The sequence below is a fragment of the Sorex fumeus genome, unplaced genomic scaffold, assembly GCF_029834395.1.
Source record: "Sorex fumeus unplaced genomic scaffold, SorFum_2.1 ptg000043l, whole genome shotgun sequence".
Taxonomy (NCBI): domain Eukaryota; kingdom Metazoa; phylum Chordata; class Mammalia; order Eulipotyphla; family Soricidae; genus Sorex; species Sorex fumeus.
The window spans coordinates 21879426-21887834 of NW_026606100.1; positions in this window are offsets into that span (position 1 = coordinate 21879426).

The following is an 8409-nucleotide window of genomic DNA, read 5'->3' on the forward strand; positions in this document are numbered from 1 at the left end:
TGGACATTCACCAGTGGAGTAAAAAATGACGACCTTCTGTGGAGAATGAGATGAATTCCAGATTCAGCGAATGAATGGCACACTCTCTAGTGGAGGTTCCAAAGATTTCTCTAGTCTGGGTTGTGAGTACAGGAAAATGAAGTGTTTTCCAGGTTTGAGTGGATAGCCAGTAGAACAGCACGCCTGTGAGAGTGAACAGGCTGCTGAAAACCAGCATTGTGTTTCTTGGATATTCACCAGCAGTGTAACGAACACCTGCATGGAGTGGAGATTCAGAAGAATTCCGGATACGCAGTGAATGAATGGAACATTCTGTACTGGAGATAATAATGGTTTCTGAAGGCTGGGTTGTGTGGACAGGAAAATGAAGGGCTGACTAGGGTTGAGTGGATAGCCAGTTGAACATCACCCCTGCGATTGTGAACAGGTCGCAAAAATCCAGCATTGTGTTACTTGGACATTCACAAGTGGTGTAACGAAAATCTGCCTGGAGTGGACATACAAATGAATTCCAGAGTCGCCGTGAATATTTGGAACATTCTGTAGTGGAGATTCCAAGGATTTCTGAAGCCTCGCTTTTGTGGTCAGGAAAATGAAGAGCTGACCAGCGTTGAGTGTATAGCCAGGTGAACAGCATGCCTGCGCGTCTGAACAGGCCGCTGAGAGCCAGCAATGGGTTACTTGGACATTCACCAGTGGTGGAACGAAAACTCGCCTGGAGTTGGAATTCAGATGTTTTCCAAACTCGCAGTGAAAGAATGGAAAAATCTCTAAGGGAGATGCCAATGATTTCTGAATACTTTAATAGTAAGCCTGCGAGTGTGAAAATCAGCATTCGGTTACGTGGACATTCACCAGTTGTGTAATGTAAGGCGGACTGGAGTGGAGTTTCAGATGAATTCCACATTCGCCGTGAATGAGTGGAACATTCTGTAGTGGAGATTCCAATGATTTCTGACGTCTGGGTTGTGTGGAGAGGAAAATGAAGAGCTGACCAGGGTTGCATGGATAGCCAGATGAACAGCACGCCTGTGAGTGTGAACAGGCCGCTGGAAACCAGCATTGGGCTACTTGGACATTCACCAATGGTGTAACGAAAGACTGCGTGGAGTGGAGATTGAGATGAATTCCAGATTCGCAGTGAATGAATAGCAGAGTCTGTCGAGGAGATTCCAATGATTTCTGACATCCGTGTTGTATCGACAGGAAAATGAAGAGCTGACCTGGTTTGAGTGGATAGCCAGAAGAACAGCACGCCTGCGAGTGTGAACAGGCCGCAGAACACAAGCACTGCATTACTTGGACATTTACCTGTGGTGTAAAGGAAGTCTGCCTTCAAGTGGATATTGAGATGAATATCAGATTCGCAGTGAACGAATGGCACATTCTCTAGCGGAGATTCCAATTTTTTCTGACATCTGGGTTTCGTGACCAGAAAAATGAAGGGCTGACCATGTTTGATTAGATAATCAATTGAACAGAACGCCAGCGAGAGTGACCAGGACGGTGAAAATCAGAATTGGATTACTGGAACATTAACCAGTGGTGTAACTTCCTGGAGTGCAGATGCAGATGAATTCCAGATTCGCAGTGAATGAACGGAACATTCTGTAGTCGAGATTCCAATGATTTCTGAAGTCTTGGTTGTGTGCGCAGGAAAATGAAGAGCTGACCAGGGTTGAGTGGATATCCAGTTAAACAACACGCCTGAGAATGTGAACAGGCCTCTGAAAACCAGCATTGGTTTACTTGTACATTCACCAGTGGTGTAACGAAAGTCTGCCTTTATTTATTTGGAGATGGAGATGAATTTCAGATTCTCAGTGAATGAATGGCACATTCAGGGGTGGAGATTCCAATGATTTTTGAAGTCGGGGTTGTGTGGACAGGAAAATGAAGAATTGACCAGGGTTGAGTGGATAGCCAGTAGAACAGCACGCCTACGAGTGTGAACAGGCCGCTGAAAGACAGCATTGGGTTACTTGGACTTTCACCAGTGGTGGAACGAAAACTCGCCTGGAGTTGGAATTCAGATGTTTTCCAAAGTCGCAGTGAATGAATGGAAAAATCTCTAATGGAGATGCCAATGATTTCTGAATAGTTTAATAGTAAGCCTGCGAGTGTGAAAATCAGCATTCGGTTTACTCGAACGTTCACCTGTGGTGTAACGAAAGCCTACCTGGATTTGCAGATTCAGATGAATTCCAGATTCGGAATGAATGAATGGAAAATTTTGTAGTGGAGATTCCAATGATTTCTGACGTCTGGGTTGTGTGGAGAGGAAAATGAAGAGCTGACCAGGGTTGTATGGACAGCCAGATTAACAGCACGCCTGCGAGTGTCAACAGGCCGATGAAAACCAGCCTTGAGTTTCTTGGACATTCACCAGTGGAGTAAAAAATGACGACCTCCTGTGGAGAATGAGATGAATTCCAGATTCTCAGTGAATGAATGACACATTCTGTAGTGGAGATTCCAATGATTTCTGAAGTATGGGTTGTGTTGACAGGAAAATGAAGAGCCTACCAGAGTTGTGTCGACAGGCAGTAGAACAGCACGCCTGCGGGTTTGAATTGGCAGCTGAATACCTGCATTGGGTTACTTGGACATTCACCAGTGGTGTAAAGAAAGTCTACTTGCAGTGGATATTGAGGAAGAATTCCAGATTCAGATTGAATTAATAGAACATTTTATAGTGGAGAATCCAATGATTTCTGCTGTCTGTTTTGTGTAGAAAGGAAAATGAAGAGCTGACCAGAGTTTAGTGCATAGCCAGTTTAACAGCACGCCTGTGAGTGTGAACAGGCCGCTGAAAACCAGAATTGGGTTACTTGAACTTTCACCAGTGGTGAAACCAAAGCCTGTGTTGAGTAGAGATTGAGATGAATTCCAGATTCAGCGAATGAATGGCACACTCTCTAGTGGAGGTTCCAAAGATTTCTGTAGTCTGGGTTGTGAGTACAGGAAAATGAAGTGTTTTCCAGGTTTGAGTGGATAGCCAGTAGAACAGCACGCCTGTGAGATTGAACAGGCTGCTGAAAACCAGCATTGTGTTTCTTGGATATTCACCAGCAGTGTAACGAACACCTGCATGGAGTGGAGATTCAGAAGAATTCCGGATACGCAGTGAATGAATGGAACATTCGGTACTGGAGATAATAATGGTTTCTGAAGGCTGGGTTGTGTGGACAGGAAAATGAAGGGCTGACTAGGGTTGAGTGGATAGCCAGTTGAACATCACCCCTGCGATTGTGAACAGGTCGCAAAAATCCAGCATTGTGTTACTTGGACATTCACAAGTGGTGTAACGAAAATCTGCCTGGAGTGGACATACAAATGACTTCCAGAGTCGCCGTGAATGTTTGGAACATTCTGTAGTGGAGATTCCAAGGATTTCTGAAGCCTCGCTTTTGTGGTCAGGAAAATGAAGAGCTGACCAGCGTTGAGTGTATAGCCAGGTGAACAGCATGCCTGCGAGTCGGAACAGGCCGCTGAGAGCCAGCAATGGGTTACTTGGACATTCACCAGTGGTGGAACGAAAACTCGCCTGGAGTTGGAATTCAGATGTTTTCCAAACTCGCAGTGAAAGAATGGAAAAATCTCTAAGGGAGATGCCAATGATTTCTGAATAGTTTAATAGTAAGCCTGCGAGTGTGAAAATCAGCATTCGGTTACGTGGACATTCACCAGTTGTGTAATGTAAGGCGGACTGGAGTGGAGTTTCAGATGAATTCCACATTCGCCGTGAATGAGTGGAACATTCTGTAGTGGAGATTCCAATGATTTCTGTCGTCTGGGTTGTGTGGAGAGGAAAATGAAGAGCTGACCAGGGTTGCATGGATAGCCAGATGAACAGCACGCCTGTGAGTGTGAACAGGCCGCTGGAAACCAGCATTGGGCTACTTGGACATTCACCAATGGTGTAACGAAAGACTGCGTGGAGTGGAGATTGAGGTGAATTCCAGATTCGCAGTGAATGAATAGCAGAGTCTGTCGAGGAGATTCCAATGATTTCTGACATCTGTGTTGTATCGACAGGAAAATGAAGAGCTGACCTGGTTTGAGTGGATAGCCAGAAGAACAGCACGCCTGCGAGTGTGAACAGGCCGCAGAACACAAGCACTGCATTACTTGGACATTTACCTGTGGTGTAAAGGAAGTCTGCCTTCAAGTGGATATTGAGATGAATATCAGATTCGCAGTGAACGAATGGCACATTCTCTAGCGGAGATTCCAATTTTTTCTGACATCTGGGTTTCGTGACCAGGAAAATGAAGGGCTGACCATGTTTGATTAGATAATCAATTGAACAGAACGACAGCGAGAGTGACCAGGACGGTGAAAATCAGAATTGGATTACTGGAACATTAACCAGTGTTGTAACATTAAACTTCCTGGAGTGCAGATTCAGATGAATTCCAGATTCGCAGTGAATGAACGGAACATTCTGTAGTCGAGATTCCAATGATTTCTGAAGTCTGGGTTGTGTGCGCAGGAATATGAAGAGCTGACCAGGGTTGAGTGGATATCCAGTTAAACAACACGCCTGAGAATGTGAACAGGCCTCTGAAAACCAGCATTGGTTTACTTGTACATTTACCAGTGGTGTAACGAAAGTCTGCCTTTATTTATTTGGAGATGGAGATGAATTTCAGATTCTCAGTGAATGAATGGCACATTCAGGGGTGGAGATTCCAATGATTTTTGAAGTCGGGGTTGTGTGGACAGGAAAATGAAGAATTGACCAGGGTTGAGTGGATAGCCAGTAGAACAGCATGCCTACGAGTGTGAACAGGCCGCTGAAAGACAGCATTGGGTTACTTGGACATTCACCAGTGGTGGAACGAAAACTCGCCTGGAGTTGGAATTCAGATGTTTTCCAAAGTCCCAGTGAATGAATGGAAATATCTCTAATGGAGATGCCAATGATTTCTGAATAGTTTAATAGTAAGCGTGCGAGTGTGAAATTCAGCATTCGGTTTACTCGGACGTTCACCTGTGGTGTAACGAAAGCCTACCTGGTTTTGCAGATTCAGATGAATTCCAGATTCGGAATGAATGAATGGAAAATTTTGTAGTGGAGATTCCAATGATTTCTGACGTCTGGGTTGTGTGGAGAGGAAAATGAAGAGCTGACCAGGGTTGTATGGACAGCCAGATTAACAGCACGCCTGCGAGTGTCAACAGGCCGATGAAAACCAGCCTTGAGTTTCTTGGACATTCACCAGTGGAGTAAAAAATGACGACCTCCTGTGGAGAATGAGATGAATTCCAGATTCTCAGTGAATGAATGACACATTCTGTAGTGGAGATTCCAATGATTTCTGAAGTATGGGTTGTGTTGACAGGAAAATGAAGAGCCTACCAGAGTTGTGTCGACAGGCAGTAGAACAGCACGCCTGCGGGTTTGAATTGGCAGCTGAATACCTGCATTGGGTTACTTGGACATTCACCAGTGGTGTAAAGAAAGTCTACTTGCAGTGGATATTGAGGAAGAATTCCAGATTCAGATTGAATTAATAGAACCTTTTATAGTGGAGAATCCAATGATTTCTGCTGTCTGTTTTGTGTAGAAAGGAAAATGAAGAGCTGACCAGAGTTTAGTGCATAGCCAGTTTAACAGCACGCCTGTGAGTGTGAACAGGCCGCTGAAAACCAGAATTGGGTTACTTGAACTTTCACCAGTGGTGAAACCAAAGCCTGTGTCGAGTAGAGATTGAGATGAATTCCAGATTCAGCGAATGAATGGCACACTCTCTAGTGGAGGTTCCAAAGATTTCTGTAGTCTGGGTTGTGAGTACAGGAAAATGAAGTGTTTTCCAGGTTTGAGTGGATAGCCAGTAGAACAGCACGCCTGTGAGATTGAACAGGCTGCTGAAAACCAGCATTGTGTTTCTTGGATACTCACCAGCAGTGTAACGAACACCTGCATGGAGTGGAGATTCAGAAGAATTCCGGATACGCAGTGAATGAATGGAACATTCTGTACTGGAGATAATAATGGTTTCTGAAGGCTGGGTTGTGTGGACAGGAAAATGAAGGGCTGACTAGGGTTGAGTGGATAGCCAGTTGAACATCACCCCTGCGATTGTGAACAGGTCGCAAAAATCCAGCATTGTGTTACTTGGACATTCACAAGTGGTGTAACGAAAATCTGCCTGGAGTGGACATACAAATGAATTCCAGAGTCGCCGTGAATGTTTGGAACATTCTGTAGTGGAGATTCCAAGGATTTCTGAAGCCTCGCTTTTGTGGTCAGGAAAATGAAGAGCTGACCAGCGTTGAGTGTATAGCCAGGTGAACAGCATGCCTGCGAGTCGGAACAGGCCGCTGAGAGCCAGCAATGGGTTACTTGGACATTCACCAGTGGTGGAACGAAAACTCGCCTGGAGTTGGAATTCAGATGTTTTCCAAACTCGCAGTGAAAGAATGGAAAAATCTCTAAGGGAGATGCCAATGATTTCTGAATAGTTTAATAGTAAGCCTGCGAGTGTGAAAATCAGCATTCGGTTACGTGGACATTCACCAGTTGTGTAATGTAAGGCGGACTGGAGTGGAGTTTCAGATGAATTCCACATTCGCCGTGAATGAGTGGAACATTCTGTAGTGGAGATTCCAATGATTTCTGACGTCTAGGTTGTGTGGAGAGGAAAATGAAGAGCTGACCAGGGTTGCATGGATAGCCAGATGAACCGCACGCCTGTGAATGTGAACAGGCCGCTGGAAACCAGCATTGGGCTACTTGGACATTCACCAATGGTGTAACGAAAGACTGCGTGGAGTGGAGATTGAGGTGAATTCCAGATTCGCAGTGAATGAATAGCAGAGTCTGTCGAGGAGATTCCAATGATTTCTGACATCTGTGTTGTATCGACAGGAAAATGAAGAGCTGACCTGGTTTGAGTGGATAGCCAGAAGAACAGCACGCCTGCGAGTGTGAACAGGCCGCAGAACACAAGCACTGCGTTACTTGGACATTTACCTGTGGTGTAAAGGAAGTCTGCCTTCAAGTGGATATTGAGATGAATATCAGATTTGCAGTGAATGAATGGCACATTCTCTAGCGGAGATTCCAATTTTTTCTGACATCTGGGTTTCGTGACCAGGAAAATGAAGGGCTGACCATGTTTGATTAGATAATCAATTGAACAGAACGCCAGCGAGAGTGACCAGGACGGTGAAAATCAGAATTGGATTACTGGAACATTAACCAGTGGTGTAACATTAAACTTCCTGGAGTGCAGATGCAGATGAATTCCAGATTCGCAGTGAATGAACGGAACATTCTGTAGTCGAGATTCCAATGATTTCTGAAGTCTGGGTTGTGTGCGCAGGAATATGAAGAGCTGACCAGGGTTGAGTGGATATCCAGTTAAACAACACGCCTGGGAATGTGAGCAGGCCTCTGAAAACCAGCATTGGTTTACTTGTACATTTACCAGTGGTGTAACGAAAGTCTGCCTTTATTTGGAGATGGAGATGAATTTCAGATTCTCAGTGAATGAATGGCACATTCAGGGGTGGAGATTCCAATGATTTTTGAAGTCGGGGTTGTGTGGACAGGAAAATGAAGTATTGACCAGGGTTGAGTGGATAACCAGTAGAACAGCAAGCCTACGAGTGTGAACAGGCCGCTGAAAGACAGCATTGGGTTACTTGGACATTCACCAGTGGTGGAACGAAAACTCGCCTGGAGTTGGAATTCAGATGTTTTCCAAAGTCGCAGTGAATGAATGGAAAATTCTCTAATGGAGATGCCAATGATTTCTGAATAGTTTAATAGTAAGCCTGCGTGTGTGATAATCAGCATTCGGTTTACTCGGACGTTCACCTGTGGTGTAACGAAAGCCTACCTGGATTTGCAGATTCAGATGAATTCCAGATTCGGAATGAATGAATGGAAAATTCTGTAGTGGAGATTCCAATGATTTCTGACGTCTGGGTTGTGCGGAGAGGAAAATGAAGAGCTGACCAGGGTTTTATGGACAGCCAGATTAACAGCACGCCTGCGAGTGTCAACAGGCCGATGAAAACCAGCCTTGAGTTTCTTGGACATTCACCAGTGGAGTAAAAAATGACGACCTCCTGTGGAGATTGAGATGAATTCCAGATTCTCAGTGAATGAATGACACATTCTGTAGTGGAGATTCCAATGATTTCTGAAGTATGGGTTGTGTTGACAGGAAAATGAAGAGCCTACCAGAGTTGTGTCGACAGGCAGTAGAACAGCACGCCTGCGGGTTTGAATAGGCAGCTGAATACCTGCATTGGGTTACTTGGACATTCACCGGTGGTGTAAAGAAAGTCTACTTGCAGTGGATATTGAGGAAGAATTCCAGATTCAGATTGAATTAATAGAACATTTTATAGTGGAGAATCCAATGATTTCTGCTGTCTGTTTTGTTTAGA